The sequence below is a fragment of the Cebus imitator genome, unplaced genomic scaffold (genome assembly GCF_001604975.1).
Source record: "Cebus imitator isolate Cc_AM_T3 unplaced genomic scaffold, Cebus_imitator-1.0 Scaffold25, whole genome shotgun sequence".
In the NCBI taxonomy this organism is placed as follows: Eukaryota; Metazoa; Chordata; class Mammalia; order Primates; family Cebidae; genus Cebus; species Cebus imitator.
This window is the reverse complement of record NW_016107340.1, coordinates 6,949,956-6,959,152: the sequence shown is the minus strand read 5'-3', so window position 1 is coordinate 6,959,152 and position 9,197 is coordinate 6,949,956. Positions and strand designations below refer to the sequence as shown.

The 9,197-nt window shown below is 38.0% G+C and overlaps 1 protein-coding gene across 1 annotated transcript in view; it reads right to left on the bottom strand.

Annotated features, from left to right (window-relative positions):
• LOC108300239 (solute carrier organic anion transporter family member 1B1) overlaps nucleotides 1-8,787 on the bottom strand; it is a 122,852-nt gene extending 114,065 nt beyond the window's left edge. Inside the window, exon 1 of the mRNA XM_017522945.2 lies at nucleotides 8,614-8,787. The gene's annotated coding sequence lies outside the window, so the exon portion shown is untranslated. The remainder of the gene's footprint in view (nucleotides 1-8,613) is intronic.
• Nucleotides 8,788-9,197: the final 410 nt, after the last annotated feature.

Below are 9,197 nucleotides of genomic sequence, written 5' to 3'. Positions count from 1 at the left end.
TCACTTTAGTATGGTATTAGCTTCATTTTGGTGCTCTGGAGCTGAGCCCACAACATCTGTCAAGTATCTCTATACTTTACTGTTATGTAATATACATTGAATTCCTAGTATGAAATCACATTCATCATTTACATTTGGATGACTATGTAAATATTTTTCACCACTGAACCATGCTCTTATCATTCTTTTCTTACATTCTTATATAACTTTTATTTTCCCTGCATTTAATAATTACCCCATTTTTCATTTAGTTTGCTTTCTTTGTATTGCTCACTAATTTATCACCAAATTCTCCACTATTAGGGCATGTTACCTGATGACATACTCATCTGTATCAGAGCATATCATTTTTGTCTTAGAGATTCCTTTCATATTACCTTCAATTATTCACCTGCAATATTAAGTGGGATCTCTCTATGCCTGCTGCGTGGCTGTTTCCTTAGAATTTTTCCTCATTATCATCTTTGGGCATTTGCTTTTTACCTCTTTCTAACATCCAGTTACTCATTTCCTGGGTGTCACATCTGCTTTCCTTTTTACTGTCACTTCTTTTCATGGGGAAGATAATAGCTCTCCGAGAAAGTTTACCAGGGCAGTAAAAAATGTACAACTTTGTACATCTGATAATATTTACATTCTACTCTTACAGTTGATTGATAATTTGTGCAGAATAAAATTCTAGGTTGAAATATTTTCCCCAGGGATTTTGAAGACATTTTTCAAATGTTTTCTTGAATCCATTTTTATTATTGAGAATCCTATGCCATTCTAATTCCTGTGAGTAGTTTCCTTTATCTGGAAACTATTACAATATTCTTATAAGCTGCAGAGTTCAAAATTCATGATAATTGTCTAGTATAAATCCTTCTTCTCCATTGTGCTTGGTGCCTTCAATCTAATTATTTAGAAAAGATACTTGCATCTTTTTCTTTGATGATATCTCCTCCAAACCTCCTCTCATGTCACTATTTTCTGACTATTTTAGAACTTCTACTTCTTGAATATCTAACATCTTGGATTAAGCTTTTGGTTTTCTCATCTTTTCTTCTAATTTTATATCTTCTTGTCTTCTTATTACATTCTGGAAGATTAAACTTTACCTTCCAAATTTTGAATGGCTTTCTTTTTTTTGCTAGCACATTTTTAATTTTCAAGGACTCTTGTTTCTTGAATGCCTCCTTTTAAGAAACATCTTTTATTCTTTCAATAATTCAATGTTTTTTCCCATATAAGTTTTTATGCATCTGGATTCTTGGTCACTGGCTCTTTCACATGTACCACTTTTTATTTGTTCACTACTGTCTTTACTGTTATAGAATTCTCTCATATAATTGGTGATCCTTTGTTTCCTATTCACATTTCAGAAGGAACGACAACAAGTGAACTGAAAGTTCTGTATACATGTGTAGGACTTGGCAAAGGGAGGACTTTTTTGCAGAGTTATTGTACATGGACCAGTTGTTTTACAGATGGCTCAGATTTGCAGATAACCTGTTAGTTATCCTACACAAGAATTCTCCCAACCGTTCCTTGAGAGGTAGAAGCTTGGCTACCAGCCAGGTTAAAGTGGACATCTTCCTTTTTACTATGTAATTATTTTTTTATTTAATACCCCCAAATTTTATTATGGTCTCTCTATCCCCAGTGTGCATGTCTGGACTCTATATTCAAAGAACAGTTTCACTTATAGTGGCAGAGGAGATCTCTGGGAGTCTAGTTATTCCTCAAATACACATTAAACTAATATATTTAAACTCTTCTGTTTTTTGAACCATGAACACTTTTGCATTTATAACTATTTTGCCTAAATTTTCCAGCATCTGTGGCATGTATTGGGTTGTTCTCTTGCAGGCACTTACAGTTTCTTTTATCTTCTGATTCAGGGAACACTCACTTATCTACTTTTCCATTTTCAAAATCTTGTTGAACTCTATCATTTTTTTTCTTGTCAAATCTCTTGTTATTCTCTTTATCTTTGTGGAAGTATGCTTTTCCTTTTCTGTTTAAAATTTATGTACTGCCATTTTGTTGGTGGTTTTGGAAATGAATATACTTTGCGAAGGTTACTGTATTTTAAATGGATAAGTTAAATGAACAAAAGATATTTTATCTTTTTTGAAGCATTTTTGAAGGGATCAGAAATTTCTAGGCTAAACGTTTTTGCTGTTCTTTTATTTGTTTTATTCAAGACAATCTGAAGTAATATTAAGCTATAAGTTATATATTTTTCTGCCATCTGCCAAAGGTGCTGTTTATTTGAGGCTGTCATGTCTCATGGGATCATGAGTACAGAAACAGAAGCCTTTGTCCACAGTTCACAACCAAGCTCTGTGGTCATCACTGGACAATTGTTCTAAGGGGATGATGGTGTTTTGATCTTTTGTATTATGTCCCATAGCACAGAAATTAGGACTACTGGTGGCATCCAAGTGTAACACTCTTTAGCTCTTTCAGAACTCAGAAGGGCATGTTTTCTTCAGCTTTTTCTTATCTAATAGAAACATAGCAACCCAGCATAATTTCTACCAAAGAAAGACATAGCTGGATATATTTTCTCCATTCTTGCAGGATGTAATTTATTTTCTGAGAACGTATATGTGGATCTTGTAGTAATTTGCCCAAGTTAAATGGTCACAGTCCATTAATTCTTTTCTTCTTATGAGAAGAGAAAAAGTCATTACATTATGCTGTAATGACTGAATCTCATGTCGTGGTGACTGAGATTCTTTCAAGGCCTCTCATTACAATGGGAAAATGCTTTTTGTAGGCATTTGTGAAACTCATGGAGGAATTATTTTAGGGATTCTCAGAAAGTCAGAGTCATACTGTTAAAAAAAACTTTAGAGAATCTAATGTTGGAGACTTGTTTTGTTGTATTATTTTATATAATACAACATAGTCTTTATGTTATTCATTATAGTTTATTAAGTTTCATTTTTCTTACTTTTTATTCCTTATCCCACAGTAATTTACAGGAAATTATCACTTAAAAATCAGAGAGGGTTGACATTTGATTATCTAAATGTAAACTATCCACGAGGATAATTGAAAACTAACTATAAAATGATTGTACACTTACATTGAGCAACATTTTGATATTAATGATAATGAGAATGAAAAGGATCAAAAGACATTGTTACTGGATTTGGATGTGGTGGTGTATGCAAAGCAGAAGGTGATGATCTGTACATTGCCTGCATTGTCCTCATTACCTCATTAACAAACATGTTTTCCCTCTGTTCACACAGATATGAATATGAATCTATAGTTTCAGTTTCATGCAACTTGTTCTCAGTTTTTCATTTATGGAAGATAGAACGTGAATTTTAAGATGAACACAAGATTCATCAGATTGTCTACTTCATTTTATTGATATCTGTTCAGTGAACTTGTAACTGAATAATTTCTGCTGAGGGGATTTGAATAAGATATTGGGTTTGGTTAAAAGTGTAAAATAAATAAAAAAAAGATATCTTCTCTCATCAGGAACTTTGGAAGAAGTCAAAAAAGGGAATAAGAAAAGGAATAGAAATGGCTAATAGTAAAGAATATTATGTCTCTTGTATTAGAATCTATTTATTAAGAGTTTCTTCTCTATTTCTTAAAATGCTTATTTAAAAATGAGTCAAAGACATCTATCCAAGAGCCACTGTAGAATTAATCCCAAAGAGGAAAACATCTTCAGAAGCTGAATTTATGCTGATGATTTGGTATATGTGAGTATATAAATAGGAAATTGAGATAGAAACAAAGTTCAAGAGATTTGTGTTCTGTAAATGATATTCTAGAGTAGAGAAAGCAGGCAAATATGGTATAATTTGGAATTACTCTATTCCCTTTCTATTGACATAGTACTCTGTCTTTCTGCTCCCTTTACTCTTACTAGAGATAGTGCCTTAAAATCCCACACAATAATGATGCTTCTTCCAGTGTCCTGCAGCCTGAGGAACCAGTCTATTGGCTTCTGACCCTTCTATGCTAAGGAAAGTATATAATGCCCCAAATGGTTGCATTACAACTTGGCTCTATACATTTTAGGGAAACATAAGATGTCAATCAGTACATGCAAGGTATCTATTGGGTCAGTTTGGAGAGGCAGGACAACTTGAATCAGAGGAGTTTATGGGTCACAAGTAGATTCAAACAGTTTTTAATGGGCAATTTGTTGAAAGAGTTAAATTATCATTGAAAGACCTGGGTCTCTATAACCCCTTGTCTTAGCCCAGACACTCCTTTTAATAGAGACCAAAGTTCTTAATGTAGATGAAGTCCCATAGGTGGGCACTCTTAAGGCAATAGATGGCATGTCTTTTCTATTCACTTAAAAGGTGTTAGACTCTCAGCTAATCTCTTCACAATAAGAAAAACACCTGGAAAATAAAGGAGATTCCATAGAGAATGTAAATTTTTCCCCAACCTTTGCAGGATCATTTAAAAATTTGTCAAAAAAATATATTTTTGATACAATAATTTTTTCTTTCAGGGTCTATCTGCCATGTGATGCTATACTAGAATCAGGTTGGAATTTGATATCTAATTGCTATAAGGGTCAGTCTGATTAGTCTTAAGATTCTTAAAATTAATGCTGGTCAGTTATGCCTGAATTCCAAATGGGAGGAGAATATTATGAGACATGTCTGATCCCCTTCCCACCATGGCCTGAATTATTATTTTTATAATTATTATTATTTTTTTACATTTCTTTGAAATCCCCTTGGCTAATAGCAGAGATCTATTTAGCTGGTGGGGCTCTTAGAATTTACTTTTGGTTTACACACTAATTTTGAAATAATCTTTTTCAGTTTTTTTTTTTTTTTTGTCCTTTCAAATACCTTGTCGTATTTAAAATTATGGAAGTACTCTTCTACAATAAATAAACACATCAGTATAATATGTATTCTTTATTCAATAAATACTAGGGTGTATAATATATGAAAGTAACTGTGATAATCTTTATATTTACTAAGATAAAATTATGGTCCATATTCAGTTAGTAAATATATGACTACATAATTATGTGTTCAGTATGACTATTTTTTTTGTCAGTAACTGTAGTAGGCTATCCCTCAACCCCTGCTCTTACATATATTTTTAGCTTGGGTGAATTGACATAACATAAAGGTAACCATTTTGAAATGAGCAGACTCTTAAATCTTTTTGATCTGGAAAAATTCTTTGGGTTGATTCATTGTGGTTTGGCTTTCTGATTTCTGCAGCAATTAATATGATTACTTCCATTCCTTTTCCCTCCAAAACACTTCCAAAGAAAGGAATAAAGGATAATGCTGACATCATTAAAAATGACAACAGAGAGAAACAAATGAAGAGATCAGGAAGGAAAAGACCGGAATCTCTAAAGGCAAATATACAAATTTCAAATACTATATAAACTACTTTTACTTTTATATAGATGCATCTGTATTTTAGTCTAATATTATATGATATACTGTGTTGAGACAATTTATCATTGTCACCAATTGTACATAACTAGTCTGATTCTTCTTATGCTACTACTTGAAAAAATATAATATAATTTGGGAAGTGAATTAGATAAGCATATACCTAGATATTTATGTTAGTCTGGGGACTCAATAAATATACAGATTTATTTAGTACTGTTTTGTTTTAGAAAACCTATTATTTCAAGAAGATAGGTATAATTAAGAAACAAACACAAATTCAAACTATGAACAAAAGCACCAAAAAAAAAAAAAAAATGCTAATCCAAATAGTAATGTTGCCAAGTTTTTGTGGTACAGGGGAGAACTCAGCTCGCTCCCCAGTGGCCTCCAGGCTTTTGGTCTCTCACTCTCCCAAGAATGGGAGAGGGGACCACACAGGTGTGGTACACTCATAAATAGCTAACCCCAAAAAGTGTTTGCAGAAAGTGATTTATTCAGACAGAGAAAGAGAAGAGAGAAAAAGAGTTCCATGAAGGGTGTGGAAGGGGACCTAAGTATGGAATCCAAAGGGGTATGGAAGAAGGGGACTTTTAACCTGGGAGGAATTCCCACCTTCTCCAAGTCCTCTAGCCAATGAAGAGTTCACTTAAACTTCTGCTGGAGTGACTATCTTTTTGATTCTTCCTACATCCATGAAAATTAAACAGAAACTGTTAACTCTTCAGGATGAAGAGGCATGGGAGGGGGGCATGGTGCTGGGAAGTTCTTGCCCTTAAAACTATGCCCCCTTGTGGACCCAAAAGAGAACCCATTTCCTCATTTCCCCCCTCTGAACAGGAAAGTTCAACTTCTATTGGAACACAGGCGTCAATTTCTCTTTACTTCCTGCTGAAATGGAGCATAGAAGGGGCCCTACAGTTAAAGATTCCTCCAAAGGGGAGCCTTTTAGGGGTACAGGTTGATGCTGAGGTCCACAATAGAACTCATGAGTCAAGGACATTTGGGTTTCAGTGGCAGGATTATTTGTGACCTTATGGTTTTAGAAGAAATGAATGTAACAAGGTGGTTAGAGATGAGAGGCCCAGAGGCCAACAATTATAGAATGGTTATAAAGGAGGCCAGGAGAGAATAGAGCCAGGACAGTCAGTTGTTATACAAGCTTTACAATATTGTTTCTAGAAGATTTTTAGTCCTGTGTTTGATTGATTCCTGAGTTCTATGTTCAAAACAACAGTGGTTTACAAAATAGCAACATTTTCCTAGAAAAAGGTTTTCTTCCCACTATGAAAAGGATAATTGGAGTTTGAGAGTTATTTTGGTCAGGCCAGCTTCTCTTCCGACTACCTGTAGGAGGCAGAGTTGGGGCATCCAGGTAGCCTGAGATGCCCTGGCCATTTTGTTGCTCCCTGGCTCCTGCTGGGGTACAGGAGCTGAGGAAACCTGGTTGGCATTGGTGGAGGTAGTTGCCACAAGGAGTCCCACATATGGAAGTAGTTCTGAGGGGGGCTGAATAGGTATGGGGTACAGTCCTAACAGAACTGAGGCTTATTTCTTAGGGAAAAGAAAAGTTGCACACAGGGGACGTCAAACCATTTACTCTCGCTTTTACAATACAGTTCTAATTAAAGAATAGTATTATAATCCATAGCCGGGCGTGGTGGCTCACGCCTGTAATCCCAGCACTTTGGGAGGCCGAGGCAGGTGGATCACGAGGTCAAGAGATCGAGACCATCCTGGTCAACACGGTGAAATCCCGACTCTACTAAAAATACAAAAAAATAGCTGGGCATGGTGGCGCGTGCCTGTAATCCCAGCTACTCAGGAGGCTGAGGCAGGAGAATTGCCTGAACCCAGGAGGCGGAGGTTGCGGTGAGCTGAGATCGCGCCATTGCACTCCAGCCTGGGTAACAAGAGCGAAACTCCGTCCCCCCCAAAAAAAGAATAGTATTATAATCTATAATACTATAGACCAGGTTTTTCCACTTAGCAAGGGTTAAGTTGGCCATGCTGTTTGGCAGAGGAAAATGAGCTGCTCCTTCTTCAAAGATCATGTGTCAAACTGGTCCCAATTCTTTTACACAGGCCAAATTATAAAACTGCCCCAGGAGGGTAAACTTCTAGGGAGGAGCCATTAGAGCACACAGTGTAAAGAAGGCATGGGTGAGGCCAAAACAATATCCACAGGAGCCAGGTATCCTTCCCTGACCCATTTTCCACTGTAGAAAAATGCCCTTAGGGTTGTGAGTCCTGCCATTAACTGTTTGGGTCCTGGAACCAGTTTAACTATGATCTTCTAGATGGAAAAGCTCTGCCGTAGAGACAGAGCCAATACTAAGCAAGACAAATTATACACTAAACACAAAGTCCCATAGCCTTCAGCTTCTGAATTTCCCCAGTTTCCCCAATTCAAGACTGATTCCACTGAGGATTTGAACCAGTAACCTCACAGCTGCCAGCCCTATGCCTTAACCAACCATGCTAACAGGCCACTTACATCAAAGCCTGGTGGAAAGCTTTCTTAAACCTTATCTAAATGAGAATGCTGCACCCTGAGGCGGTATGGCCTCTGGAAAGCCGGGCAGAGCTGATAGCCAGCAGCTGTTTTATTTCAGCTGGCATACCAAGACAAAAAACTGCTTGCCACTGCGATTTTAAAATCTAGGCCCGCTGCACCACTACCCCCATTCAGGAGACTTTTTAAACACTGCTATGTGCTGGGAGGGGAAGGCTTGCCCCGTCCTTTGCAGCATTCCATTCCACCATGATGCCAGGACCATGTGTGCACTTGGGCTCCCTTTTCTTCACTGCTGTCTCTGACTGGGGAACGACAGAGAGGCCTGCTAGGCTATGCCAGGCCTCTGTATTCCCCAGGCCCAGTTCCCCAGCCAGCAAGGAGTGAAAGGTCTGGGGCCAGGGGAGTGCTCACCTGCCACCCCCTTGTGTGAGCCCAACAGCCACTGCACGCCAGTGCACACCCAGTAACTGCAGATAGCATCTGCCTGCCCCACCTCTGGCAGATTTTTGCCCAGAGAAGTAGCCTAGAGAGAGAAAGAGGGAAAGCAGAGAGAGAGCTTGGAGGAAGAGACTGTGCCTTTAATTCTGGCTGGCCCATACTGCTTAAAGATGGGCTGGGCTGTGTGTCCCTGTGGCTCCGAGCTGCTGCTCTGGTGTTCTTAAAGAGACAGTACAGATTGGGGCCGGTTTTACTTACAGTTTGAAATCTTCTTCTCCTGGCTGTACCCCACTCCTGTCTGACTCGCCAGTAATGTTGCCGGGTTTTGGGGGTACAGGGGAGTGCTCAGCTGGCTTCCCAGTTGGCTCCAGGCTTTCGGTCTCTCACTCTCTCAAGAATGGGAGAGGGGACCATGCAGGCGTGGTATGCTCGTAAATACCAGACCCCAAAAAGTGTTTGCAGAAAGTGATTTATTTAGGCAGAAAAAGAGAAAAAGGAGAGAGAAAAAGATGAGAAAGAAAAAGGGTTCCACGAAGGGTGTGGAAGGGGACTCAAGTACGGAATCCAAAGGGGTGTGGAAGAAGGGGACTTTTAACCTGGGAGGAATTCCCACCTTCTCCAAGACCCCTGGCCAATGAAAAGCGTTCCCTTAAACTTCCTCTGCAGTGATTGACTTTTTTATTCTTCCCACATGTGTGAAAATTAAACAGAAATCATTAAATCTCCCAGATGGAAAGGCATGGGAGAGGGGCATGATGCTGGGAAGTTCTTGCCCTTGAAACTATGCCCCATTGTGGACCTGATAAGAGAACACATTCCCTCACTTCTTTTTTTTTTTTTTT